At 39.2% G+C, this 9,060-nt stretch overlaps 1 pseudogene; it reads right to left on the reverse strand.

Annotated features, from left to right (window-relative positions):
* Window positions 1–5,638: 5,638 nt before the first annotated feature.
* Window positions 5,639–7,635, reverse strand: LOC106734469 (olfactory receptor 140-like; annotated as a pseudogene).
* Between the last annotated feature and the right edge of the window lie 1,425 nt (window positions 7,636–9,060).

Genomic DNA, 9,060 nt, shown 5'->3' on the forward strand with positions numbered 1-9,060 from the left:
ACAGTTTCTCCCCTGTGTGCTGTTAACTATGAAAAACTGCTAATAAAACACCCTGTGTTGTCTCCTGAGCTACAAGACCCTCTCATCCGAAAAGGCCCTGTCCAGCAATCAAGATTTAAGAAGAAAATGCACCAGACAAATAGACTCCTTCATCCTGAGAACTGCAATTGATTATACCTAATCAAGACAGACATCATGATTTATGATTATTGTTCCTGTGCCTTGAATTCTCTGTTTCATAGAGTAAATCTTTTATTTCCCCCTCACCATTCCTACTCCTATAAGACACCCCTCAATAAATATGTGTGTTTGATAGCCCCTAGCGCTGAAGTCCGGAGTTTTGCTCTAACTGTAGCCAGCTGAAAACACACTAAAAAGTCTTGAGGTTTCTGCCTAATTTTGTTCACCTGCACCACCTCTGACCAGTCAACCCACCCTTGCCAAGGCTGGACCCCGGCAGAAAAAGAAGTAATAAATAACTATTTTTCTCCTTTATACTTCTCAGAAATAATTAGAACTGCCCATCAGAGTTTGTAGTTATTATAACATCCATAGTTTATCATACTGGACTAATATTGTTTTAGCTAGATAACTAAGAATATCTAAGTTTCATTTTTGTGTAGTTGTTTCTTATTTATTTATTTTTTTTAGAGAGTTTTGCTATAGATCACATGTGCTTGGTAAAGAAACAGATAAGAAGAGATAGTTCCTAGACTAATAGAGAGAGGGAGATACCTGAACACTATAAACATGTTTAAGCTGCTTTAATTAAACAATAAACAAGTACATAACTACTTTTTCTCTGCTCACAAGATTAAATTTCCATCTATAAGTCACTATAGCTGATACTGGCTCATTAATTTTAAAATATACTCTTTAGACAAACTGTTTATTTTATTTTTAAATATCAAAGTGATTAGCAAAACAGGATTCTTTCAAAGAAAATATTTGTCTGGCTCTATACATCCTAGATGAAGCCCATAACTGGCAGACAATAATTTTGTATTAAACTATTGCAGTACCAGCTCACTCTTTTCTCCATAATGAGAAATATCATTGATAGATAATTGTAAACTAACTGTAGAATATATGTATGGATTAATGCTTGTGTTTGTATAGCAAATCTTGATAATCAAACAATGTGAGAATACTGATGGAGTCCAAGGTCTAGTAGATATTTTAACATATCTTATAGCTTAAGTTTATAAACATTTTGCTATTGGATGAGTAAAAGAAATACAAAGAACAGGAGAAATTTCACAGAAATTTAGCCATCTATTTTGAAAAAATGTGTTTCATGATTTAGCGTAATGGCTATTTCGCTGGACTCCCACGTAGTCGACCGCGGTTTGTGTCCTGGACCCAGTGGCTTAAAACATGCCGGGCACGTGTGCGTGCGTGCCCAAGATCCCAAGAGGAGAATGGAGGAGAAGGGACTGCGGCGTGACCATCCCCCCTGGGGGGTGATTTCTCGCTTTCTGTCTCTATGTCTCTCTCTGTCTGTCTGGCGAACACACGCTCCCTATAGCGAATAAAAAAAAAAAATGAAGTTAGGGGCCTGCAAGTGGCATAGTGATTACGTGATTGGACTCGCACATGACTGACTGTAGTTTGAATCCCTGACCAGGTGACTTGAAAAATCACACTCAGCGCATGTAGATGTGTGCCCAAGATTCCCAGAGGGGAAAGGAGAAGAAGGGATTGTGGCATGGCCATTCCTACCGGGGCAGGGGAAAAATGTCTCAAATTCTCTGTCACTGTCTCTGTCTGTCTCTCTCTCTCCAGTAAGTGCACACACTCTATGGGAAAAGCCTCCAAAAAAAAATTAAGATTGCACTTTAAATCTGTACCAAAGAATGTAATATCAGATACACTTGGTGCTAGCAGATGGTGTAGTGTTTACATTGCTGTACTCCCACTTCTCACATGGCCAACTGCAGCTTGAGTCCCAAAACAAATGGCTGTATCTCACACTGGGCATGAATATGTGCATGCCTAAGATCCCAGGAGGATAATGGAGGACAAGGGATTGCAGTGTGGCCATCTCAGTGTGGATTATTTCTCATTTTCCTGCCACTATCTCTGTCTCTCTCTTTCTCTCTGGCTAGGGCATGCATCCTAAGGCAAAATCTCTTAGAAAAAAAAAAAGAAAGAAAGAAATATTGGATACATTCTGTGAGGACAAATTCCTATAGATATCTCTCCAGTTCTCATTTTCACATCTGTCTTTGTCTTCCTTTTTTATGCTTAAAACTTAACCAAAAATATTTCACCCTTTTTGTCTGTGCAAAAGTATGTTTCTTATGTTTTCTGTAGACTCCATCTTCAGAGTCTTATTTGCATGTCATCCCATTCTGTTCACTGAACAATAACAAATAATAAAGAAAGAAGCAAAGTAAAGCATAGAATAAGAAATGCTAACTGTGGCTTGAAATGAGAACAAGGGTTCCAGGATGAATTGCTAAAGAATTGTTGTTGAATGGTATTTTTATTTATTCATTTTATTGTTTTTTTTATTTTAATAATGTTTACATTGGACCAGGAGTGTGGTCCATATTAGGTTATTGTTCTGATCAAGACAGACATTTAAAATATCAATTAAGTAAACTAAGGCCAACTGTGGTGTGGTTGTTAATGTGACAAGATCCCACATGGCCCACTACATGGTTGGAGTTCCTGATCCAGCAATTTCAAAAACACACCAGGAGCATGTGTGAGTGTGCCCCAAGTCCCAAAAGTTGGGAGAAATGGAAGGAGAAAGGACTGCAGCATAACCATTCTCCATCGAGGATGCTTTCACATTTTTCTCTCTCTGTCTCTGTCTGTCTGTCTTCTTCAGCCAACCACCACCCACAAGACCTTCTTAAAGGTTTTGTCATTACACAGACAAAGCTTCCAGCACATTAATCACTGGGGACTAACCATAACACCTACTAACACTGCACTAGAGTTCTTTATTTTACTTTTATTTTAAAGTCAATCACTGTGTATCATTACAGCGTACACAATGAATTTTCCCAGCATGGATACATTGTGTATTAGCCCAAACCCACCTTCACCCGTACTTGTTATTCTTTGTATTTTTATAAAGCCATTCTAACTGGGCTCCAGCGATACCCTATTGTTGTTTTGATAGCAAGTCCCTGATGATTACTGATGTGGAGCATTTTTTTAATGTACGTGTTAAACAGTCACATATCCTTACAAATGTCTTTTGGCCTCTATAATTTTATTTATTTTTTTGGTGAGGTTTTTGCAATAGGGTGCTTGCGCTCGCCAAGAAAACAGAGACAGAGAGACAGAAAGCAAGAAATCACCCCCCGGGGGGATGGCCACGCCACAATCCCTTCTCCTCTATTCTCCTCTCAGGATCTTGGGCACGCACTCACATGCACCCAGTGTGAGTTTAAACCACTGGGTCTGGGACACGAACCGCGGTCGACTATGTGGGAGTCCAGTGACATAGCCATTATGCTAACTGGTGGTCCTTGCCTCTGTAATTTTAATATCATAAAGATGCTATCTACATAATTGGATATTTCTTGTGCATATGTGCTTTATGTATAAAACTTAGAGATATTTTAGCTCTTATTTTTATACCCTTAGGCGAAATATTGTATATATTGCAAATGTATGTATACATAGCTAAATTATTTTTTTAAGAGGTTTTTGCTATAGGGTGCATGTGCTCACTGGAAAGACAGAGAGAGACAGAGAGACAGAAAGGGAGAAATCACCCCCCAGGGGGGATGGCCATGCCACAATCCCTTCTCCTCTATTCTCCTCTCGGGATCTTGGGCATGCACGCACACGTGCCCGGCGTGAGTTTAAGTCACTGGGTCTGGGACTCAAACCGTAGTTGATTAAATGAGAGTCCAGCGACATAGCCATGATGCTGACTGCTGGTCCCACATGACTAAATTATTTACTTAAAATGGGGAGAGGCAGTGATGTTATGATGGTTAGGGTGCTAGACTCCCACATGGTCAATCACAGTTCAAGTCCCAAATCCAGCAACTTGAAAATCAAACTGGGCATGTGCGTACACATACCCAAAGTCCTAGGAGAAGACTGGAGGAGAAATCACCCGCATGGTGGTGGTGGTGGTGGTGGGGTGATTTCTTTTTTTTCTTTTTTTTTTTTTAAGAGGTTTTTTCTTTAGGGTGCCTAGGCTGGGGGAGGGAGAGGAAACAGTGAGAGGGGAAATTGAGAAATCACCCCCTTGGAGTACAATCCCTTCTCTGCCATTCTCCTCCAGGAATCTTGGACTTGCCTGGCATAAGTTTCAAGTCACTAGGTCCAAGACTCAAATTGCCGTAGGTCATGTGTGAGTCCAACAATGTAACTGCTACAGTATCTTTAGGCTCCACTGGTGTATAATTTCTTACTATCTCTGTCTGTTTCTCTCTGGTGAACACAAGCACCCAATGAAAAAAAATAAATAAAAATTTAAAAAAGAAAAAAGTGGTTAAATTTGAACTTAACTAAAGTTTTATCTGTGTTGCAATTAAAACCCAAATCTCCACTCAATTCTTATCTTCCATATACCCTCTTAAAAATATTGTATTCAACATACTTGGTACCAAAACAAACAAAAAAAAGGGCATTGCTTATTTATTTGCTTTGTGTTATTATCAGACTAGCCACCAAATATATTATCTTCCAGGCCTAGACTTTGTAGACAAGGATTCCATTTTTTTACCAATTTGAAACATCCACACCTGAGCTGGAACACACTGTCATTCCCCCAAACAATTGTTCCACACTTAGCATCACCACATGGTCAAATTATGGAAGAAATACTTCCAGAGGATCATTGAGTTTAACAAAAGGACATTGTGAGTAGTGACATGAGTAGGAGTGTTACAACAAAAGAAGGCTTGAGTCATAACGTGTTATGTAACGGTGTAGAGTGACCTCCCCTTTATTTTCCATGTTCTTAGGGGAGTATTGCTGGAAATATATTGCTACATGTGAGCAAAGGCTACACACATTGGCATCATCTTTCTTGAAGGACAAAGAGAGACTTTGTTCTATATAAAATTATCTATAGGCATAAATATATCACAAATAACTGTATTTTACAGGAACTGAATTCAAATATTGTAGCTGAAACTCTTAGATGCATAATCTGATACAGGTAAATTAATAAACTTTTCATAACTTCAATTCACTTCTTTGTAAAAAAGGGACAGGAATATTGGAACTGCCAACCTAATATGAGGATTACATCATCTAACTGAATTTACTATAATTTACTGAAAGCACCGTAAAACATCTATGGAGCAATTGTTTTGGAAATGTAGCATATGCTTTTTTTTTTTCTGAGAGGTTTTTGCTATAGGGCGCGTGCGCTCGCCAGACAGACAGAGTAAGACAGAAAGTGAGAAATCACCCCCATGGGGTATGGCCACGCTGCAATCCCTTCTCCTCCATTCTCCTCCATTCTCCTCTCGGGATCTTGGGCACGCACGCACATGTGCCTGGCGTGAGTTTAAGCCACCATGTTCGGGACGTGAACCACGGTCGACTACGTGGGAGTCCAGCGACATAGCCATTACGCTAACTGCTGGTCCCATAGCATATGCTGTTTTGTGGAGAATGAATAAAAGAATGTTTATCGATGGCTTAAAATAGCTCAAGTCTGGGTTAAAAAAAGAAAAAGAAAAATCAAAACAAAACTAAAACTTTCCCCTCATATTCAGTAAAAAGTGTGAGCCATGATTATATTTAAGAAAGTAAGAACAAATTAAGAGTAATTTAAAATTTCTGGCTTAATTTTTATGCCAGGAAAATAGATTAAGAGATAGGTTATAATTTTTTTTTTCTCTCTTTAGTGGGTATCTTTTGGATGTTAGCAGACTCATAGTATAAAAGAAAGAAAAAAAAGACAGAAGGAAAGGAAGGAGGACAGGAAAGAAGACTAACAATGGTTTTCTTACTTCAAGGATGTTTACCTTCCAAACGTCTTTTTAAGATTTCTAGGGGGTTTTGTTTGGTTTTGTCTTTTGTTTTATTAGACCAAGCAAAACAAAATTTAATTTCTCATAGGGACTCTGTGGAAAAATTATTTTATCTAAATGACATATGTATGAAGAGTTTGGAAAATAGTGGTAAATCTCAGAGAAAAACATGCTCCAGAATTATCAAACAAGTTACAGTTTGTTCTTTCCACTGCATTTCCAGAATTTATGGACATAAATTTAAACACTCGGTAAAGTATGAGAAACCTATCAAAAGCATCTAACAAAAAGCCTTACCACTATTAAGGACTCTATATACATTAGTTTCTTTTATTTTAGAAATATTTGCTATAGGATGCATGTGCTTTTCCAGGAGACAGAGAGAAACAGAGAGACAGAGAGCAAGAAATCACCTCCAATGGGGAATGGCCACACTGCAATCCCTTCTCCTCCATTCTCCTCTTTGAATTTTGGGCACACATGTACACACACTGGGCATGAGTTTTAGGCTACCAGACCTAGAAACTTGAACTGCAGTTGACTATTTGGGAGCCCAGTGATGAAAGCATTTTGCCATCTGCTGGTCTAGTTTCTTTTATTTTCTTTTTGCTTTTTGTTTGTTTGGTTGGTTGTTTTGTTTCATTTGCTTGTTTTTCACCGAGTTCTGAAAATGTTGATTCTCTTGCAGTATAACAAAGATATAATCCTCCGTATTTAGATATATTCTCATTTCCTTAATATTATAAACAGGCTAAGTTACTCTCCTCTTTAACAAATTTCTCATAGCATTTTTCACCTCTGTGTTTCTCACTGTGTATAAGATTTAACATAGGGGTGAGGATGGCAAAGAACACAGTCACCAGTTTGTCCACTGAATAGGTGGCCACTGGGTGCATGGAGGTGAATATGCAAGACACAAACAAGAGTACAGTGACAGTAAAGTGGGAGCCACATGTGGAGAGGACTTTGTTTCATCCTTCAGGGTCATGGGATTTCAGGGAGCTCAAGATAACTATGTAGGAGATGAGTAGCATAAAGAAAACGAGCAAGCACGTAACTCCACTGTTGGCGGCCACCACCATTCCCAGCCAGTAAGTGTCTCTGCAGGAAAGTTTCAACAGTGGGAAGAGATCACACATGAAGTGTTCAATGACATTGGGATCACAGAAGGGCAAATTGACCATGAAAATAATCTGCACAGTGGCATGCAAGATGCCTCTAATCCAAGCTACCACCACCAAGACATGACAGAGCCCCTGCCTCATTATAGTCATGTAGCGCAGGGGCTTGCAGTTGGCCAAATAGTGGTCATAGGCTATGATAATGAGGAAGATGATCTCTGATCCTCCCAGGAGGTGCTCCGTAAATAGCTGAGTGAAGCAGCCCCCAAAGGAGATGGTTCTCCTCTGGCAGAGCAGGTTGATGATCATCTTGGGGTGGTGACACAGGCATAGGAGGCATCTATGAAGGACAAGTAAGTTGGAAAAAAGTACATGGGAGCTTTAAGGATGGTGCTGAGGGAGACAGTGATGACTATGAGCAGATTAGCCAGCATAGTAAATAGGAAAATGAGCAAAAAGACAATGAGGAATATTTTCTGCAAGTGTGGATTCTATATAACTCCCAGGAGAACAAATTCAGTCATATTTTTGGGAGGCATGAGTTGATCCATTCACTTTGTAACACCTTGTGGGGGCCTGAATAATCTAAAAGATATTTTAAAAATGCAGTTAATTAGTTATGAAATGATTACAGTTTGAATTTCATAGTACCAAGGTAGGGTAGTCACTGTAGTTGTAGAGCATGTCCTTGGCATCTCTGTCCCTAGTAATTAATTACTACATTTACTTTTTTACTTCCTTGAGTTAGCTTTCTATCTCTTCTGATACCTATCATTTGTCGTCTATAAAACATCAATAGGCAATAATTAATGTGTAATTTACTGAGTAAGTACTGACCTATGTGCATGTGATTAGGATTCTTTTTCTGGCTCCAACTCCATGTGACTTTGGCAAGACATTCCAGTGTCCTCTGCTTCCAAGCCCTCCTCTGCAAATATGACACCATATTCTACATTATTATTCTAAGATGTATTTTTTAACCTGTAAAGCGCTGAACATAGGTAAAGGTTATTCCTTCTATTAATATAATTTACATTTGAACAGAACTCCATGAAAGATATAGTCCAGGAACACTCATTGCAACAAGGCAGATTAGAAAAATGTATTTATTGCTGGAGACACACCCTCCCTGGAACCTACCATAACCCATAGGCTATTCATGTCTCTTTCCTACCTGTGACTAACACAGTACTTGGCATAATGTCTTCAGTGCTGGCTCCAATTAGGTGATGAATAAATATTTGATGAATTGCCACATTTCTATAATTCCATGGATAAGAATATACCTGCTTCTCCAGCATGTAAACCTAGGAACTCACGTATGCTCATCCTCTCATGCTTCACTTTATGAGAAAAAAAAAAATAAACTTGATACGAGTGTGCTTCCCAGCTTAATGGTTTCTGGTATGTTTTATAAAGTAAATGTAAAAACATTAAATTCCTGAGCTAGCAAATGTCATAGTGGTTACGTTGCTGAACTCCAAGACAACTGACCAAGGTTTGAGTCTCAAGTCTGGTGGCTTAAAACTTAAGTCAGATGCGTATGCGTGTGTGCCCAAGTTATGGGAAAGTGAATGAAGGAAAAGAGATTACAACATGGCCATCTCTCAAGAGATTATTTCTCACTTTCCCTCTCACTGTTTCTGTCTCTTTCTCTCTCTCTCTCTCTGTCCCCAGTGAGTGCACATGTCCTAAGACAATAACCTCTTAAAAATATATATATTAGGGACCAGCAGTTAGCGTAATGGCTATGTCACTGGACTCCCACGTAGTTGACCGCAGTTTGCGTCCCAGACCAGGTGGCTTAAAACTCACGTTGGGTGCGTGTGCGTGCATGCCCAAGATCCCGAGAGGAGAATGGAGGAGAAGAATTGAGCGTGGTCATCCCCCCTGGAGGGTGATTTCTCGCTTTCTGTCTCTCTGTCTCTGTCTTTCTGGGGAGTGTACACGCCCTATAGCAAAAATCTCTCAAAAAA

Source organism: Tupaia chinensis, unplaced genomic scaffold (assembly GCF_000334495.1).
Source record: "Tupaia chinensis unplaced genomic scaffold, TupChi_1.0 Scaffold000122_1, whole genome shotgun sequence".
Taxonomy (NCBI): Eukaryota; Metazoa; Chordata; class Mammalia; order Scandentia; family Tupaiidae; genus Tupaia; species Tupaia belangeri.